Genomic DNA, 18,415 nt, shown 5'->3' with positions numbered 1-18,415 from the left:
TCGATCGACACCAATCGATACGATCAGCGTGTCGTTCGGAATAACGCATACGGTCGTGCGCAGGCGCGGCAGCTCCCCACTACGCACAGATACACATTTTGTGCACATGCAAATTTTACTTATTCTCATATTTATGTTATTTTTCTTAGACTGCGGATCTTTATGCGAAATAAAAATTGTCTGCATAGATTGCAAGAGATGGAAACTATAAAAATTGCATTGCCATACCATTTTCTCTACAGTTCAATTTCAATTCATTACATTTCGAAATTTATTGAAATGTGTTTATGGAAAAAAAGTGTCGTTCGACGGAAAAGAAAATTTATATTTTTTGTATGACTACTATACACTTATTTTAATGTTTAAATATTAATAATTTTAAATTCAGACTACTCAATATCAGAAGGGATAATAAATGAATGAAGTAGGAAATAATAAATATTATATTTTTTCATTTAGTTTGATTATTTTTCTTTATTAGTCAACTATTAGTCAAATTTTTACAAACCTTGACTTGCGCGAACACAGAAGATGATTTGCAGGACAAATCTGATAAACAGGTTCTGGAAGATCACCCTGATAGCACAGTTTGGAACTGCCAGGAATAGTCCAGAGCGTGGAGTGAATTTGGAGGGCAGTATGGTTCCAGACGCCGCTTATTGGCTGCTCGGAGCAACGGTTGGAGTACATCTAGAAAGAGTGTGGAGTTCATGCCACCTGGGCTTCCAGAAATGCGCATAGATGTAACAAAGTCCGCCGTCCACCGCCGTCACAGCATCTAGAGGGCAGCTTCTTCCGTCCAAATGGAAGGCAGCTCGTGGAGTCTGCGTGGAGCGGCGGATGCCGTTATACAGGGCAGCACCGTCGGTGAGGTTATGTCAGTAATGTTGGTAATGTCGGTGAAATGAATTTCTACATATTGTACAAATATGTAGCAGTCTTCCTTTTTACCGACAATTCCAAATACCGATTCTGAATGAAAACGAAATAATAAACCCGATATAAAAAAATATTAAATTTTATTTATTTCTATTATATCTATATTATTTTTCCTAGACTGCGGATCTTTGTGCAAAATAAAAATTGTCTGCATCGATCGCAAGAGAGATGGAAACTATATGTACAAATTGAATGTTACGTTCTTCCCCCCTTGCCGTAATTTTCTTTACAGTTACATTAAGAGTAAACCTACACATAAATCAATAAACTAGTAATACATTAATTATCCCCTAATACGTACAGTTACACGAATTAATATTCGGACGATCTAAAGAAGATGATAACTTTTTAAATATTGTACTATACGATTTGAATTTTTTGGGGGAGCTGGAACAATTAGTTTACTGCAGGATGTGAAAAGAAATTTTTTCAAAAATTGCATTTGGTCGGAATTGCAGAGAAAATACTAAAAGTTACATTTTACAACTTTTTCGCGCGGGCCTATATTGAAAATTTAAAAAGTACGTTTTGTAGGCCTGCGTAAATAATGTGCACTGTGAAAGTTTCATCGAAATCGGTTGATGCGGGAAAAAACGACAGGCCTTGAAAGATGTAAGAATTCTTCGATGTAGGCTGAAAATCTGCGATTTTTACCATCTTTAAACGTTTGTAGCTCATTGCAACGTCAACCGATTTTGACGAAATGTTCAAAATATGTTTAGTCGACACAGATCTACAAAGCGTATTTTTCAATTTTTCAATATGGGCTCACATAAAAAAGTTGTAAAATGCAACTCTTAGTATTTTTTCATACAATCCCGATCAATTGCAATTTTTGAAAAAATTTCTTTTCACATCCTGTAGTAAACTAATTGCTGTAGCTCCCCAAAAAAGTTCAAATCGTTTAGTACAGTATTAAAAAAGTTCTCGTCTTTTTTAGAACGTCCGAATATTAATTCGAGTAATTGCAGTTCCCGTATAGCCTTTTTCCAGGATTGCAAGGATGCGGGATTCGCCTCTTCTCATCTCTCGATAATAATACAAACACGGGGTTTCTCACTAGTTAAAAACGCTAGATAAAAGATCGATCTAGGGCCCCATCTCCCTCAAAGGTCCTATTTTCCGTTTACGTGGCGAAATTTGCATTAGTCGTCACCGTAATTTGCATTATTCGGGAGCATACAAGCTATTTTCATAGCTACATGCTGCCGAATAATGCCAATTACGCCTCGTAAACGAAAAAATAGAACTTTTGAGGCAGATAGTGTTCTAGATCGTTCTTTTATCTAGCGTTTTTGACTAGTGAAAAACCCCGTGTTTGTATTATTATCGAGAGATGAGAATAAGAGGCGAATCCCGCACCCTTGCAATCCTGAAAACGAGTCTACTTCCTTTTAATAAACTAAAGCAAGGATTTGAAACCAAGGAGTATGTTCGGTTGCAGGTAGCTACGGTATAAAGTTTAGTACATTAACGGTATAAAAGGTCCAAATACATCTGGCTACATCGGCTGTGCTTCTTTCGGCTGGCTAAAAATCACTTTGTTGGGAGGTACATCTGGAAGGTCTTTAGCTGAATGTTTTATGACGGCCTCGCCTGTGAATTCGGACTCGCGCTTGTTCCTTCGCGCGGAGGGTTTTACGACGGAACATTAAGTGGCCTGTAGTTCCTATTTCATTTGGAACAACCTAAGCATTGGAAAAACCGAAAGAATACCGGTATTATTTCGGTTTCGGTAGAAAATTGATTGTGCCGTTATTCGAAGACTTTGAATAAATCCACTATCCACAGTCCAAATTCTATCTTGAGATTAGTCTTTTTTTAATCGGAAGAACGCCACACGAAGCAGCTAGCGTCATTTACATGAAACAATTACGAAAAATAAACAAGGTCTGCAATTAACTTGTTAGTGGTTTCATGCCAATATGTCTGGCTGGCCGACGCGCGTCGGGTTACCTGGCCGTGTTTATTGCACCACTTGGCTACGGTGACCGAAGTCTTCGCCGCCCTGGCAGAAAATTATTCGAAGCTACACCGTTTCGATAGTTTCCAGATGGCTGGGAAACCCAAAGGTCTGGTCGCCACATGTGCGATCTTGCCGAATCCTAGGGCCCGCTTCAAGCACTAGCTTAAAAGTTCCGTTCACCCCCAAATGGGACTTTCACCAACATGTTCAGTCGCGTTTTTAACACTTTTTAATGGGTTGTTAACATTTTTTTATCTTATTAGGAATTTATTTTAGTTAGTGATCATATTCATCGATAAAAAAAGATGAGTATACGGTACTATTTATATTGAGTCCTACAAAATATTGCAATTAGAATTACGATTTCAATTATGTCTACTTGTTCTTTGAATACAGTAGAGACTCCCGTATCCGTACCCCCATTATCCGAATACATACCCTAATATAAGCAAAGAGGATTAGATTGAATATAAGGACGTCCTATTGTCCGTATGTTCTGTTATCGCCGCGTCGCTCGCTGTGCCGGGATTCAAATGCGCGCCGTCTCCAGATTCCGACTTTCTGACTCATGCTTCCGAAACTTCGGCAACGTAAAAATCGAAGGAACGCGTCGGCGTCGATCAGTCGAGCAGGTAGTTCACACAGACAGAGTAGAGGTACGCTTGTGTGTAGCGCGCAAGCAATTGAACAGGCACTCAGACGGGCTGAGTTTTCACGTTACCGAAGTTTCGAAAGCATGAGGCGAAAAGTCAGAGTCTGGAGACGGCGCACAGTGTGACCTTTCGTCCAAATCGGAGACAAAATCGAAGAACTTTTGATAGAAATAAGGTAGAGCGATGAAATTTTTTAAAAATTAAAGCTGAAACATTACAGAATATGGGAAAAATAGGGAGATTATGGTAAGAACGTTTTTTAACGTTGAGAAAATTCGTTAAACTTGCACAATTTCGAGAAAATTGTGGTTTTTCCAATACCACGCGCGGAAATTTTTTTTTAAATTTTTGCTATATATCATTTCCCGTAGATTTTTTCACGCCGATTTCAAATCTGGTCTCAAAATTTGTCTACGACCTCAGGATATTGCAAAATCGATTTCTTTAAATTCTACATGTTTAACGAATTTTCTCGGTTAAAAAACGTTCGTACCATAACTTCCCTATTTTTCCCATATTCTGCAAAGTTTCAGCTTTCATTTTAAAAAAATTTCATCGCTCTACCTCATTTCTATCGAAAGTTCTTTGATTTTGAATCGAGTCTGGTCCAAATTTTCCACTGTGCGCCGACGCGACGAAATCTCTCCGTATTTAATCATTGATTAAACACGTTTAATCAATCATAATGTATTAATATTGGATATCACTGTATTCGGGAAAGTCTACAGAATCTTTTGCCAGAAAGAACAATTCAATATCTTTTATAATAACATCACAATATTTGTTTGAAGTTGAAAAATATGTTTTTTTTTCAAAGCCTTGTCCTGAAAAACTGTGCGTATAGGAAAAAAATTGAAAACAGATTCGGAATCAGCGCGAAAAACTCAGGCCAATAAGTCCTGGGTAGTTACCAAAACAACTCTGGATTTTCTGCACGAAATTACCTGAACCTTTTCCCGGAATGTTCGTTTGACAAGCAAATTTTCACATAATCATCCATTTCATTTCCAAAGTACAGTACCAGGACCTCGACCAACCGGCTTGATCGAGAGACAAACAGCCTGGACAAATTAAGGCCCGATGGATAATTGAGACCCGAGGGAAACCACGTCTTACCCTGCCATAGTCCGGCCACTCTAAGCGACCGTAATTATCCTTACGGGCACCGTCGCGTCGGTTCTTCCACGCCATAATTAATCCTCCGGCAACCCTGCCTCTCTTCCCAGTTTTCCCCGAAATTCTATACTGAACTATACTCTATACAATTGTACTTGCAGCTATTCCTTCTGACGCGATAACGGTAACGTTAGCGTATCTGCTTTATAATATTTGTCATTGTTGTAATATCCTGCAATTTCTACCATCTTTAACCCTTAGCACTCCAGTGGTGACTCGAAATCACCACTAAAAATTGCTGTCCCATTATGCAAAATATTGTTTACATTGTTAAACATGTTGGTAGCTAATCAATTACTAAACCTTTAATTATTGTATGAGGTATTACGATCAATTTCATATCCATCAAATGAAAAGAATCGTATAGAACGAAATTATTCTACCTAGAACGAGATGTTTCATTTTCGAGTTAAAACAGCTCCGAAATTAAAACAGCTGCAAATGGTTAATTATTATAATTATCTTTTAAATTTTCAATATAGGCCCCACATAAAAAAGTTGTGAAGTGCAACATTTAGTACCTATTTTCTCTACAATTCCGGCCAACTGCAATTTCTGGAAAAATATCTTTAGGATGACGGGTAATTCAGTGTCTATGATGTTTCGCGTGGTTAACAGACAACGATATAGATATTTATTAAAACAATAACACGTAACAATAACAAAACAAAACAAGATGTAATAATAATAACAATAACGAGAAAACTAGATTATAAACGTTAATGACTATCGAGTACTAACAAAGTACAGAGATATAAATTAACGTAGCGCGGGCAACTCTAGAGCGATGCGTTCTCAACGAGTGCCACAAGCTTTTTTTCCACTGGTAAAAATCCTTTTTAGTGGGAGGATTAGCAACGTGAGAAAGACCGTTAAAATAAGGGGAGGAATTCTCCGTTCCTCAAGAGTAAGGAGAAAGTTTCCTTCCCCAAAACAATTCAAAGTCGTCGCTGCCAAGGACATTGCAACGGTTGAGTCAGGGTTCTGGTAATCGTCACTTTTACGACCGAACCCTCAATGCAACCGTCCACAGCGCGCACTTGAGAAGGATGAAATTTCCGCGTCCGGAAAGTCCCTCTTTCCAACGCGCCATGTCCACTACATATCTTTTCACATCGTGCAGTAAACTAATTTCTCCAACTTCTCACGAAAAGTCCAAATCCATATAGTCCAACATTAAAAAAGTTACAGTTACTCGAATTAATACAACCCCTGGCAGAAAGGTTCCGATCCGGAGGCATTGATACGGATTTTACAGAAAACTATAACTTTATGGAGTTGAAACTGATGGGAAATTAAAAGGGGCTTATTAAAGAATGAAGAACAACGAATTAACATAAGCTTCCATTTATTATAACAAAGAAACGAGAAAATAAACAAAATGTTACACGGAAAAAAGTTAATAGACCCATTAATAGATCTGCTGGAAGAAAGTTTCCCATTTGATTTACAGTCTCCGCAACACCAAATTTCTTCAACAATTACTGTTGGATGATTCTTATAGAGTTTTTTGCGCTGATTCCGAATTTGCCCTTAATTTTTCTCCTAGATACAAATTTCGGATCACGAATAATAGATACAAAATTTGTAATTAGTTACTCGAAGATATAGATACACAGGGGACCACCTGTAGCGGTATTTTCGAATACCTCGAAACCATTCTGCACTTCGCAATCATAACTTAAATTGTGTTTCTTTTTTTTCAATTACAAAAAGTGGACAGCGAAAGTCGACAGCGCGAACTGCATCAATTCTTTAAGTTGAAAATAAATGTAAACAATTAAAAAATGTTTTTGGTTAAACTTTTCATTAAAACTCGAAGCAATAAGTATTTACCGAACAAAACGATTATAGATGCGGGATTCGATTCGGGGCCAGAAGATTCCCAGCCGTATATATGTACTTGTTTTGTTAACGACTACCCAACCTCTAAAAAATTATAAAAAAATTAAGAACGGTTGCTTCAATAATATCCAAGTACTGAATTCTTATAAAACTGGAGTCTCTAACACTTCAATACAAAACATGCATTTTCTTGGAATTTTTGGAGGTTTTCAATTTTTTAAAACATGTTTCCGTAATCCGAAAAATCTGAAAAAAATACACATTAATAATCAGGATGAGACACAACTAACGTAACAATATAAATGTGGTCAACTGAAGACTTTGATGTATGTATATACATAAAATCGGCAATTTTATGTTTTCCGATTTGTTTAAAAATCGATTTTGCAACCAAAAATTTTGAAAAAAATCTCAGTAGTGTATGCTATTCGGTAGAATATTCATGAATTTTTTCATAATTTTCTGTTGAACATGACGTGACTAAAATAAATTTGGTTGGATACTTCTGACCATCTTTTCCGGCTATACCTTAAGAATCAACGAAACCATTATTTAAAAAATACAAAATATATTTCTTTTTACATCGTTAAAACCGATTTTTCAAAAAAAATTAGGCCTAATTTCTCTTCGATATCTCTTTTAGATCAAAAGTTATAGCAAAATGTGCGTCGCGCCGCGTGCTGTGCCCGAGATTCAAATGCGCGCCGTCTCCAGATTCCGACTTTTCGCCTCATGCTTCCGAAACTTCGGCAACGTGAAAATTGGTGAAAATCGAAGGAACGCGTCGCCGACGCGTTCGGTCGAGCAGGTAGTCACACGGACATGCTAGAGGTACGTTTGTTGTGTAGCGCGCGTGCAATCGAACATGCACCAACACGGGCAAGCGCGGTCGACACCGCTCACGGATACGACGATACGTCAGGGAAGGGGAAACTGCCGTTCAGTTTTCAGCAGTTTTCAGTTATTCTCTCAACTCTCAACAGTTCTCAAGTTCTCGTTCGCTTAGCTCGGTCGTAATATCTGTGGTTGTCAGGAGGACGCCGCCGCATGTCACATTGTACTTTCACTTTCGAGATATTGTCGTTTAAAGTTTTGATCACTAATGCTTTGACAAGGACATTGGTTATAAATTGTATTATTTTTTCGAGCCTTTTGTATTGATTTTCGTTACGTTTTTTCTGGTAAATACCTAATCCTACACTATAAAGTTCAATAAATGCATAAACTGAAATTTTTTGAAATTGTGACATGCAGCGTTTTTCTTGACACAATCACAGATATATTTACATAGCTTCGCTCTGTGGTTACACGTTACATTCGCAGGTGCGGTCTGCGTTGCGGCATTTGACTATTTGACTATTTATTAGATTGACTTGCTTGGATTATGTGATTACGTGGATTACTTGGATTACGTGCACTACGTGGAAGGAAGGAAGAACGGAAGGTATTTGTACATATTTATATTGGTTGATCGGTTTCATTTTGCTCAAATGTCTCCCAGAATCTTCGCGTGAAAAAGCGTGAGAACGCTTGTCGGCACACCACGCGACAGTGCCATTTGCCATCACGTATGAGGTGCTACGGGGCGAGTATGTTCACTTCAATGTAGAGTCCAAAATAGTAAATTGTTTGTTTCTTTATCACTTTATCACTCTCTTTTCATTATCATTATTATCATTTATCACTTTAAACAAATCCAACACAATTCAGCTTTGGCCCATTCAGATTAGAATTAGCTTAGCAATATTCTAAATCGGCAAAATGATGGCTTAAACCAATTCAGTAAGGCAAGTATTAGGTTGACCCAAAAGTTTCTTCCGCATTGTGTTCCTTTAATGTAGCTAAATAAATACAAACAATACGATAATCTTTATGTTAATATTTTAGTACTTCTTAATATGAATTTGCATTATGTGCATGCATCGAAAAACAACTTTTGGGACAACCTAATATTTATTTAGCAATATTAAAGAAAGGCATTGCGGAAGGAACTTTTGGGACAACCTAATATTTAATCTTCTTCACTTGCTTCTCATCATCGAATTTTTTTATTTCTGGTAGTACATTCTTTTGTTTGTAGTTCAACTTTAATCGATTTTTTATAAATATCATTGCAATGTTTGAATCAGTTAGGTATATTAGTTGATGAAAAACGTCAGAAGACCTTTTGTAATTGTAGCACCAGAAATTAGAAAATTCGTTGAGATGAGCAATAAGCGAAGAAGATTAAATACTCACCTTTACTCACTGTGTAATTAAAAATCTAATTTACAGAACGGAGGATAAATATAATGTGCTATCCAGGGAAGGAGGAGAAGGAAGCTGCGGCAACCGGGGAAGAGGAAGACCTCTAATTTTTCACGTGGTACGTATATCTAATTATGCCATTCAACACACATGCATATATTGTACATTACTGATTTTCTTTGTATTTTTTAGGTATCCCACCTATGCCAGAACGTGCTACGGGCCACAAGTTTTGGGAAGCAGAGGCAACAACGTGTAATAATCACAATATACAGGGTGTTCCGTTTAAATACGAACACCTAAATATCTCTTCAGGTTATTGTGATGCAAAAAATATTTGTTACGTAATGTGCATGGTGTCAATGGACCAAATATCTGGCACACCGTGCACATTACGTAACAAATATTTTTTGCATCACAATAACCTGAAGAGATATTTAGGTGTTCGTCCAATAATAAAGCATAGTAATAATAAAAAATTATAATATTTATTATATATATATTCCTTGTGTCATTGTCCATGTGTCTTTACCAACTCCCTGCGGTGTATTAAAAAATAAGAAAAAGTAAATTTTCTTGTCCCTTGTACGACACTTTGTCTTTTTTTGCATGTTGACATTTTAATCTTAGCTTCCATCTCTTGCAATCGATGCAGAGAATTTTTATTTTGCACAGATTTTTTTTTCGTTTTCTCTCCTTGCATGTGACTGAATATTCATTCAAAAATCAGTATTGTCGGTAAAAAGGGAAACTGCTACATATTTGTACAATAGAAATCTACTTTATCGACATCTACCACATTAGTGCGATCTGCCCTTACCGACGGCGCTGCCCTGTATAACGGCATTCGCCGCATTAATCAGTGCGACCGTGCTGCCATCTTGCGGGGAAGCGGAATCCAGGATAGAGTGGCGTTCCAGCTAGACTGCAGAAGCTGCATTTCACGTGGGCTGCATCCAGACGGTTCCAGGTTGTCCAAGTGGAGTCAGCTTATGCGCGTTTTCGTCACTCCCCGTGGAGTCAATTGTGCTATCAGGGCAGCTTTTCTTCGTAACTCCTCCCGTGAATCGCTCGAGTACAGTGCTGCTCTCACCGCATTTCTTCTTGGTTGAAAATGGTTGAAAAGAGGATTGTCTTATTATACAGACCTGCACAGACCTGGGCGACGCTGGCTCGAAAAATACATGTTGCTGTTGCTGCTTCTCACCAAAGAGGACTGAAGAGGACTAATTCTGACTAATCCTCTTTGCTTCTCACCTTCTCTTGCTCAGTAACACTCAATTACACTCAGTAAGACAGTTCCAGTCCCCACGTCATCCACTCCGACAAAGGATGAGTTGCAGGCTGCAAATGGCTGCAACTTGCAGCAACATGTGTTTTTCGAGCCAGCGTCGCCCAGATCTGTTATTATATATATTCGCCAATCACATCATCACATCAGTACGACTCGACGGTACTGCCCTCTTAAACAAATTCAGCTTCGGCCGGCCGGCTGCCTTCACTTTGCTTTCAATTTGCCTTCTGCTATTGCCCTCCGCTATTAGACGGCAAAAATAGCTACCCTGATAGCACAACAGACTCCACGGGGAGTGACGAAAACGATTACAGGTAGCAGAGAGTATATGAGAGTGCTCACGCCCGGGTTTTGGCCGTGCCGCTTTTGTCTCCACATCATGTTTAGCCTGGAACAGCTCCTACATCATCTTTAGCATGGAACAGAACCTACATCATCTTTAGCAAGAAACAGAACCCACTTTACTGTTAGCACATCTGACGACATCTGTGACAATCTGTGTCGCTCGAATATTTCTCTTACGCCCTCTAGGATATATTCTGACTGGAGTGAGAAACAGGAGGCCACCAGAGGCCACCGACGGCATTTCGTCGGTGCAGAAAACACTGTATCGTGTTAGCAACGCGCCCGCGCGCTACACTCACCAACGTACCTTTACTATATCCGTGTGCGCTGCTTGTGCGCTTATGCCAGCCACAATCTATTTTTAGCACTTGCCATGTTGCCATGTTCTATTGCTTTACGGCGGAAGCGAAACTGAAATTCGGCTGTCGAGCCGTCGAGCGTATGAATCGCAATCTGGAGCTAGCATTCGAGTCCCCGTGCAGCGGGGATTTTTTTTTAATTTTTATTTTTCATTACTTTTTTAATTACATTTTTTAACCTTCCAAAAAATTAAAAATGTAAAAACTATGTTCAAAATATGTATTCATTTTAAATAGAAACGTTTTGTTACTGTCATAATTGCATTAATAAAAATTGGTATATGATCGAGAACAGGTTGATGGTATTTATTTGGACTGATTGGAGAATACGAAAATGCAGGAAGTATTTTTTAGTTTATGAAACAATTTGTAGATTTATTAGTTGTCAAACAAATAATAAAATAAATTGTATAATATATATAAATTGATTTTATACTAGCATACACAAGTTTATTTATTAAAAAATACAGTCATAACTATAATTATAATAGAATTTCATAAAATGTATATTGAGGTTATTGCAAACTCATCTTTTTTCGCAATGATGCTCTAATTTCATTGCTTCTCTCGAATGTCCATTTCCTTCCGAGACAGTGGCGTTTCTAGCAGGTGTAAATAAAAAATGTTGATATAAAATGTATCATAATTAAACTACAATTATTCTAATAACGTGGAATGTAGTACATATTAAGTTTTAGTTACCCGGATTTTCTTCTTCGACGTTAAGCACTCTTTACTGCTTCTCGTAATTTACGTATATGCAACATTAGGGTGGACCTTATTTTTCGACCATGAAATTTTTTTGGTCCCGTAAACCAGAATTGTGACAAATGTTGAGAAAATGGTCTGGAAAAATTTTGGGGCCGTTTGAATAATGGGAAAATGAGTTTTTAATGGAAAATGGGAATTTTTTAAATCTTGACATAAATAGACGTTATGATATATCGTTGAATTTGTCTTTTTTCTCTTTAAGAATCCATATATAGCATAAACAGTTGTTGATAGAAAAAACATCCGTGACCTTGAAAACTTTAAATAATGACTTTGAAAAAATTTTTTTCCTTTGATACTATATCCACCTCCTTATATACTACAACTTTTGTTTGAAGAGTTTTTTCATATATACATAACTGGCAGAGATATTACATATAAATAAATTCATTAATACGATCCAATCTACAAAAGAACAAGAAAGCGAGCTAATAAAAACGTGGTAAGAATAGTTCTAATATCGGAAAAAGAAGTTATTATGAATAATAAGTAGTCTGACTGAAACATGGACTGAAGGTGGTCAATGATACCGCTGAACGGGGCGTTAAACTAATGGAGGATCATAATAAAATTTTATCTAGAAACAAATAGAAGAAATAATATATGTATACTATACAAACTGTGATGGAATATCGAAAGCAGTATCCTGACGCCACAAAGCAGAATTTGTCAAAGGATTTGTAAATATTTTTTAATATCGCGAGAAACACCTGATCAATCCCTACATGATTAATTGCATTTTTAAGAGGCATTGAAGACTGCTTGTTAACTGGGAGTTATTAAATTTTTCATTTTCCTCAGAGTCAGTAAGTTCTTTATTTTTTTCGAAGTCACATTAAGTTTTAAATTTTTCATTTTCTTCAGTGTCGTCAAGTTTTTTCATAGAGTCATTGAAGTTTCCATTTTTCTTGGAGTCATTCAATTTTTCATTTTCTTCAGCGTCATTAAGTTCTTTATTTTTCTCGGAGTCATTAAGTTTTTCATTTTTCTTGGAGTCATTGAAAAGTCCCTCTTTGCCGTTTACGCGCTGTCGTTAAAAAAGTTCTGGTATGTTGCTAGTCTAAAAATATGATCAATGCTATTTTTCAGTTTCTCTAAAAAATCTGCATTTGTCTAATTTTTGCGTGTTTTTCAGTTTGTGTAATTAACATTTTGAACCAAAAAATCGGGAAAAAATCTCAAATATCAATTTCAATTAAATGCACTTACATGATTAAATTAATGCAAGTAAATAGGAAAAATTGACCGAAAATTGAATGGCGCAACGGCTGTTTTAATAATTCGAAGGACTACCTCGTCCGGCTAGACCCTTCATTCCAAATTGTAATATTCCAATATTTCAGTATCATTTTAAATATTTCAAGTACTATTTAAAACTATTAATGAGTTTTAACAACAAAATATTTTAAATGGAAAACTAAATTTTGACAAATAAAATACGATTATAGCAAGCTTGCTATAAATGTCGAAAACTCGAGTCTGGCCAGAGACATTATTTTCAGGAAACACTAGTCTATGATGACGAACGGAAAAAAGGGAAGTGAAGCTCGAGGGCTTCGGTTGCCGCGGAGTGGAGTGAAACATTGTAACATGATACGGGTCGGGTCGGGTATATCGATGTAAAATAACACAATATTTTTTAAGAATTATTATTTTATATTAAAACGTTTGTAGCTTATTGCAACGTTGACCGATTTTGACGAAATTTTCAGAATATGTTTAATTGACACATATCTATAAAACGTATTTTTTAAATTTTCAATGTAGGCCCATATAAAGATGTTGTAAAATGCAACTTTTAGTAAGTAAGTAAATACGTATTTATTTATTTATTTCAGCCTCGTGGCCCAGAAATTGGACTTGGATTATAATTCTCGAAGCCATTCATCCCTCTATTTATCCATTCATCCGTTCCTCCACCCATCCATCCATATCGCATGCCACATCAAATACCTTATTGTCTATGTTGATCTATCCCAATCCCAATGTCTCCCCGCTAATCCCGCCTCTCTCTTGATTATCTCTTGTGATTAATTCTTTCCTTTTTTCTCTATACTCCTAACCCATTCTACAATTTCTCCCACTCTTTTCTCCTGTACTATCTTTTCTATACTTATGTTAATTTTTTCTACCCCTTCACAGTCTTCTGCCAGGTGTTTTAGTTTCCCCAAGTGTCTCTCATTTTTTCTACAATTCCGATCAGTTGCTATTTTTGAAAAAATTATTTTCACATCCTGTACTAAACTAATTGTTCTAGCTTCCCAAAAAGTTCAAATCGTATAGTACAATATTAAAGAAGTTATCATTTTTAGAGCGTCCGAAAATTTTTGCGAGTCACAGTATGTACATATATCGCACAGAACACAATTCTTCTTTCTATTAAATCGCATTTCTTAGGTCAAACAATTGCGTTTTGTAATGTATAATAACATGTAATAATAATGTAAAATGTAATAACGTTAAAAATTACTTAATATACACTCGCGGTAAAATCAATAAGTATAACTTTCGTCCTCACAGCAGAAACGTCGAAAAAATTTTGACAATGATGTCCCACAATAAAAAAAATCTGAAAAAACTTGACGACACTGCCTGCTGTAGTACTTTATCAAGGAACCAAACAGTAGAATAGCATGTTTTCATATTTTCTAGAAATCTGCATTTTTCCGATTTTTGGGGGTTTTTCATTGTTTACGACTACAGTTTGCAACCAAAAAATCTGAAAAAATTCTATAAAATGCGTCTTAGGATCCAAAATATGTAACATTTTTTTTAGAATTTTAGAACGTATTTGAGACCGGAAAATTGCGCTCGACTGTGCAACAGGCCTAACGGTTCTGGAGAACCGATTACACTGTCCAACACCAAATTTGTTTTCAATATACTGTTGGGTCCTTCTTATAGAGTTTTTTGCGCTGATTCCGAATCTGTCCTTAATTTTTCTCCTATACGCACAGTTTTTGAAAAACATGGCTTTGAAAAAAAACATATTTTTCAACTTTAAACAAATATTGTGGTTATTATAAAAGATATTGAATTGTTCTTTACAGCAAAAGATTCTGTAGACTTTCCCGAATACAGTGATATCCATATTAATACATTATGATTGTTTAAACATGTTTAAACAATGATTAAAGACGGAGAGACACTACTTTTGCACCAATTTTTGAGGATATTTTTCAATTTATCTCAAAAAATTAGGGTCCAGCGGAAAATCGAACTATACCACGCGATAGAGCAGACTTTTATCTTGAGAAACCACCCTTTCAAGTTTGTAACGTCGACGTTTTTTTCGAACCAGAAAACAAAATAACTAATATAGGATATTAGAATGTAATGGAGAAGCGTTTGAGCATCTTCTTCAATAAAGACATTTTTTGAAAATATCTCGAGATCTAATAATTTTTTGCCATGTGTACCCCAATCATTTTTTACGTAGAATGAACAGAAGAATCGATCTGTGTAAAAAACAATATGCATTTCTATATAAAGAAATGATGCAATTGTTAATTGCACATGCACTGCTGCATCCAAAAAAAGTTAAAGACCTACAGATGTAGTTTTCTTCGAACCATTTATCTTTCTCCTTTTGCATTTTTTTGTAAATGCAATAATAACCGAGTTATGACTTGTAACAATTGCGTGAATCACCCGGGCCTGTATACTTAAAATTTAAAAAATACGTTTTATAGATTTGTGACAATTAAACATATTCTGAAAATTTCAGGGTAACCCTAAATAAAGTTATTCTTTTAAATTTTCGTAGAAAAAATTGGTTTTCAATTTGGTTTAATTAATAATAACTGTGCCTAAAAATATGAAAAAAATTGGAGACAGTTTTGATGACAGTAAGTATTTCATCATTAAATTAATTTCCAAGATGGTGGCTTTTAAACTTCGATATAAAATCTGTGTTTCTTCGAAATCTTCCGGCTTTTCTATTTTTTAAAACTAGAGTTTGCAACAAAGGCTCCGGAAAAATTAAAATACTTCTATGAATATAATTTATATTATTAGAGATTTGTATATTAGTTACATATTTGATATAAAACAATATAAACTGTATGTCCTAATCCTGGCCAATGATGATGTACGATCTGATCCAGTCTAAAGATGATGTAGGATCTGATCCAGGCTAAAGATGATGTAGGATCTGTTCTAGGCTAAAGATGATGTAGGATCTGATCCAGGCTAAAGATGATGTAGGATCTGATCCAGGCTAAAGATGATGTAGGATCTGTTCTAGGCTAAAGATGATGTAGGATCTTGTCCATGCTAAAGATGATGTAGGATCTTGTCCATGCTAAAGATGATGTAGGAGCTGATCCAGGCTAAGTACTAGACTAGGGGGCAGCACTATATGGGCACGGCCAAAACCCGGGCGTGAGCACTCTCATATACTCTCTGCAGGTAGACTCCACCTGGAACCAGTCCACGCGGAATGCAGCTTTCTGCAGTCCAGCTGGAACGCCACTCTATCCTGGATTCCGCTTCCCCGCAAGATGGCAGCACGGTCGCACTGATTAATGCGGCGAATGCCGTTATACAGGGCAGCGCCGTCGGTAAGGGCAGATCGCACTAATGTGGCAGATGTCGATAAAGTAGATTTCTATTGTACAAATATGTAGCAGTTTTCCTTTTTACCGACAATACTGATTTTTGAATGAATATTCAGTCATATGCAAGGAGAGAAAACGAAAAAAAAAATAATTTGTGCAAAATAAAAATTCTCTGCATCCATTGCAAGAGATGGAAGCTAAGATTAAAATGTCCCCATGCAAAAAAAAACAAAGTGTCGTATAAGGGAAAAGAAAATTTACTTTTTCTTATTTTTTAATACGCCGCAGGGAGTTGGTAAAGACACATGGACAATGACACAAGGAATATATATATATATATATAATAAATATTATAATTTTTTATTATTACTATGCTTTATTATTGGACGAACACCTAAATATCTCTTCAGGTTATTGTGATGCAAAAAATATTTGTTACGTAACGTGCACGGTGTGCCAGATATTTGGTCCATTGACACCATGCACATTACGTAACAAATATTTTTTGCATCACAATAACCTGAAGAGATATTTAGGTGTTCGTATTTAAACGGAACACCCTGTATATTGTGATTATTACACGTTGTTGCCTCTGCTTCCCAAAACTTGTGGCCCGTAGCACGTTCTGGCATAGGTGGGATACCTAAAAAATACAAAGAAAATCAGTAATGTACAATATATGTATGTGTGTTGAATGGCATAATTAGATATACGTACCACGTGAAAAATTAGAGGTCTTCCTCTTCCCCGGTTGCCGCAGCTTCCTTCTCCTCCTTCCCTGGATAGCACATTATATTTATCCTCCGTTCTGTAAATTAGATTTTTAATTACACAGTGAGTAAAGGTGAGTATTTAATCTTCTTCGCTTATTGCTCATCTCAACGAATTTTCTAATTTCTGGTGCTACAATTACAAAAGGTCTTCTGACGTTTTTCATCAACTAATATACCTAACTGATTCAAACATTGCAATGATATTTATAAAAAATCGATTAAAGTTGAACTACAAACAAAAGAATGTACTACCAGAAATAAAAAAATTCGATGATGAGAAGCAAGTGAAGAAGATTAAATACTTGCCTTACTGAATTGGTTTAAGCCATCATTTTGCCGATTTAGAATATTGCTAAGCTAATTCTAATCTGAATGGGCCAAAGCTGAATTGTGTTGGATTTGTTTAAAGTGATAAATGATAATAATGATAATGAAAAGAGAGTGATAAAGTGATAAAGAAACAAACAATTTACTATTTTGGACTCTACATTGAAGTGAACATACTCGCCCCGTAGCACCTCATACGTGATGGCAAATGGCACTGTCGCGTGGTGTGCCGACAAGCGTTCTCACGCTTTTTCACGCGAAGATTCTGGGAGACATTTGAGCAAAATGAAACCGATCAACCAATATAAATATGTACAAATACCTTCCGTTCTTCCTTCCTTCCACGTAGTGCACGTAATCCAAGTAATCCACGTAATCACATAATCCAAGCAAGTCAATCTAATAAATAGTCAAATAGTCAAATGCCGCAACGCAGACCGCACTCGCGAGTGTAACGTGTAACCACAGAGCGAAGCTATGTAAATATATCTGTGATTGTGTCAAGAAAAACGCTGCATGTCACAATTTCAAAAAATTTCAGTTTATGCATTTATTGAACTTTATAGTGTAGGATTAGGTATTTACCAGAAAAAACGTAACGAAAATCAATACAAAAGGCTCGAAAAAATAATACAATTTATAACCAATGTCCTTGTCAAAGCATTAGTGATCAAAACTTTAAACGACAATATCTCGAAAGTGAAAGTACAATGTGACATGCGGCGGCGTCCTCCTGACAACCACAGATATTACGACCGAGCTAAGCGAACGAGAACTTGAGAACTGTTGAGAGTTGAGAGAATAACTGAAAACTGCTGAAAACTGAACGGCAGTTTCCCCTTCCCTGACGTATCGTCGTATCCGTGAGCGGTGTCGACCGCGCTTGCCCGTGTTGGTGCATGTTCGATTGCACGCGCGCTACACAACAAACGTACCTCTAGCATGTCCGTGTGACTACCTGCTCGACCGAACGCGTCGGCGACGCGTTCCTTCGATTTTCACCAATTTTCACGTTGCCGAAGTTTCGGAAGCATGAGGCGAAAAGTCGGAATCTGGAGACGGCGCGCATTTGAATCTCGGGCACAGCACGCGGCGCGACGCACATTTTGCTATAACTTTTGATCTAAAAGAGATATCGAAGAGAAATTAGGCCTAATTTTT

General features: G+C 36.6%; 3 long non-coding RNA genes across 4 annotated transcripts; 1 reads left to right on the top strand and 2 right to left on the bottom strand.

Annotated features, from left to right (window-relative positions):
• Positions 1-446: 446 nt before the first annotated feature.
• LOC143219361 (uncharacterized) lies at positions 447-10,235 on the bottom strand. The gene is made up of 3 exons (XR_013011302.1): positions 9,647-10,235; positions 6,571-6,663; positions 447-6,487 (listed from the first exon to the last, which is right to left on the bottom strand). It is a non-coding gene; the product is annotated as an uncharacterized LOC143219361 (long non-coding RNA).
• Positions 7,522-9,414, top strand: LOC143219360 (uncharacterized). Its single transcript, XR_013011301.1, has 2 exons — positions 7,522-8,944; positions 9,019-9,414. It is a non-coding gene; the product is annotated as an uncharacterized LOC143219360 (long non-coding RNA).
• Positions 10,236-16,603: 6,368 nt separating the features above from the next.
• On the bottom strand, positions 16,604-18,172 carry LOC143219359 (uncharacterized). 2 transcript variants are annotated; one of them, XR_013011299.1, is made up of 3 exons: positions 17,234-18,172; positions 16,872-16,962; positions 16,604-16,797 (listed from the first exon to the last, which is right to left on the bottom strand). It is a non-coding gene; the product is annotated as an uncharacterized LOC143219359 (long non-coding RNA). The 2 variants fall into 2 exon arrangements; XR_013011300.1 differs by having other exon boundaries at positions 17,577-18,162.
• Positions 18,173-18,415: the final 243 nt, after the last annotated feature.

Source organism: Lasioglossum baleicum, unplaced genomic scaffold, assembly GCF_051020765.1.
Source record: "Lasioglossum baleicum unplaced genomic scaffold, iyLasBale1 scaffold0025, whole genome shotgun sequence".
Taxonomy (NCBI): domain Eukaryota; kingdom Metazoa; phylum Arthropoda; class Insecta; order Hymenoptera; family Halictidae; genus Lasioglossum; species Lasioglossum baleicum.
Note: the sequence above shows the minus strand (reverse complement) of the source record. Positions and strands in the feature narration are given on the sequence as shown.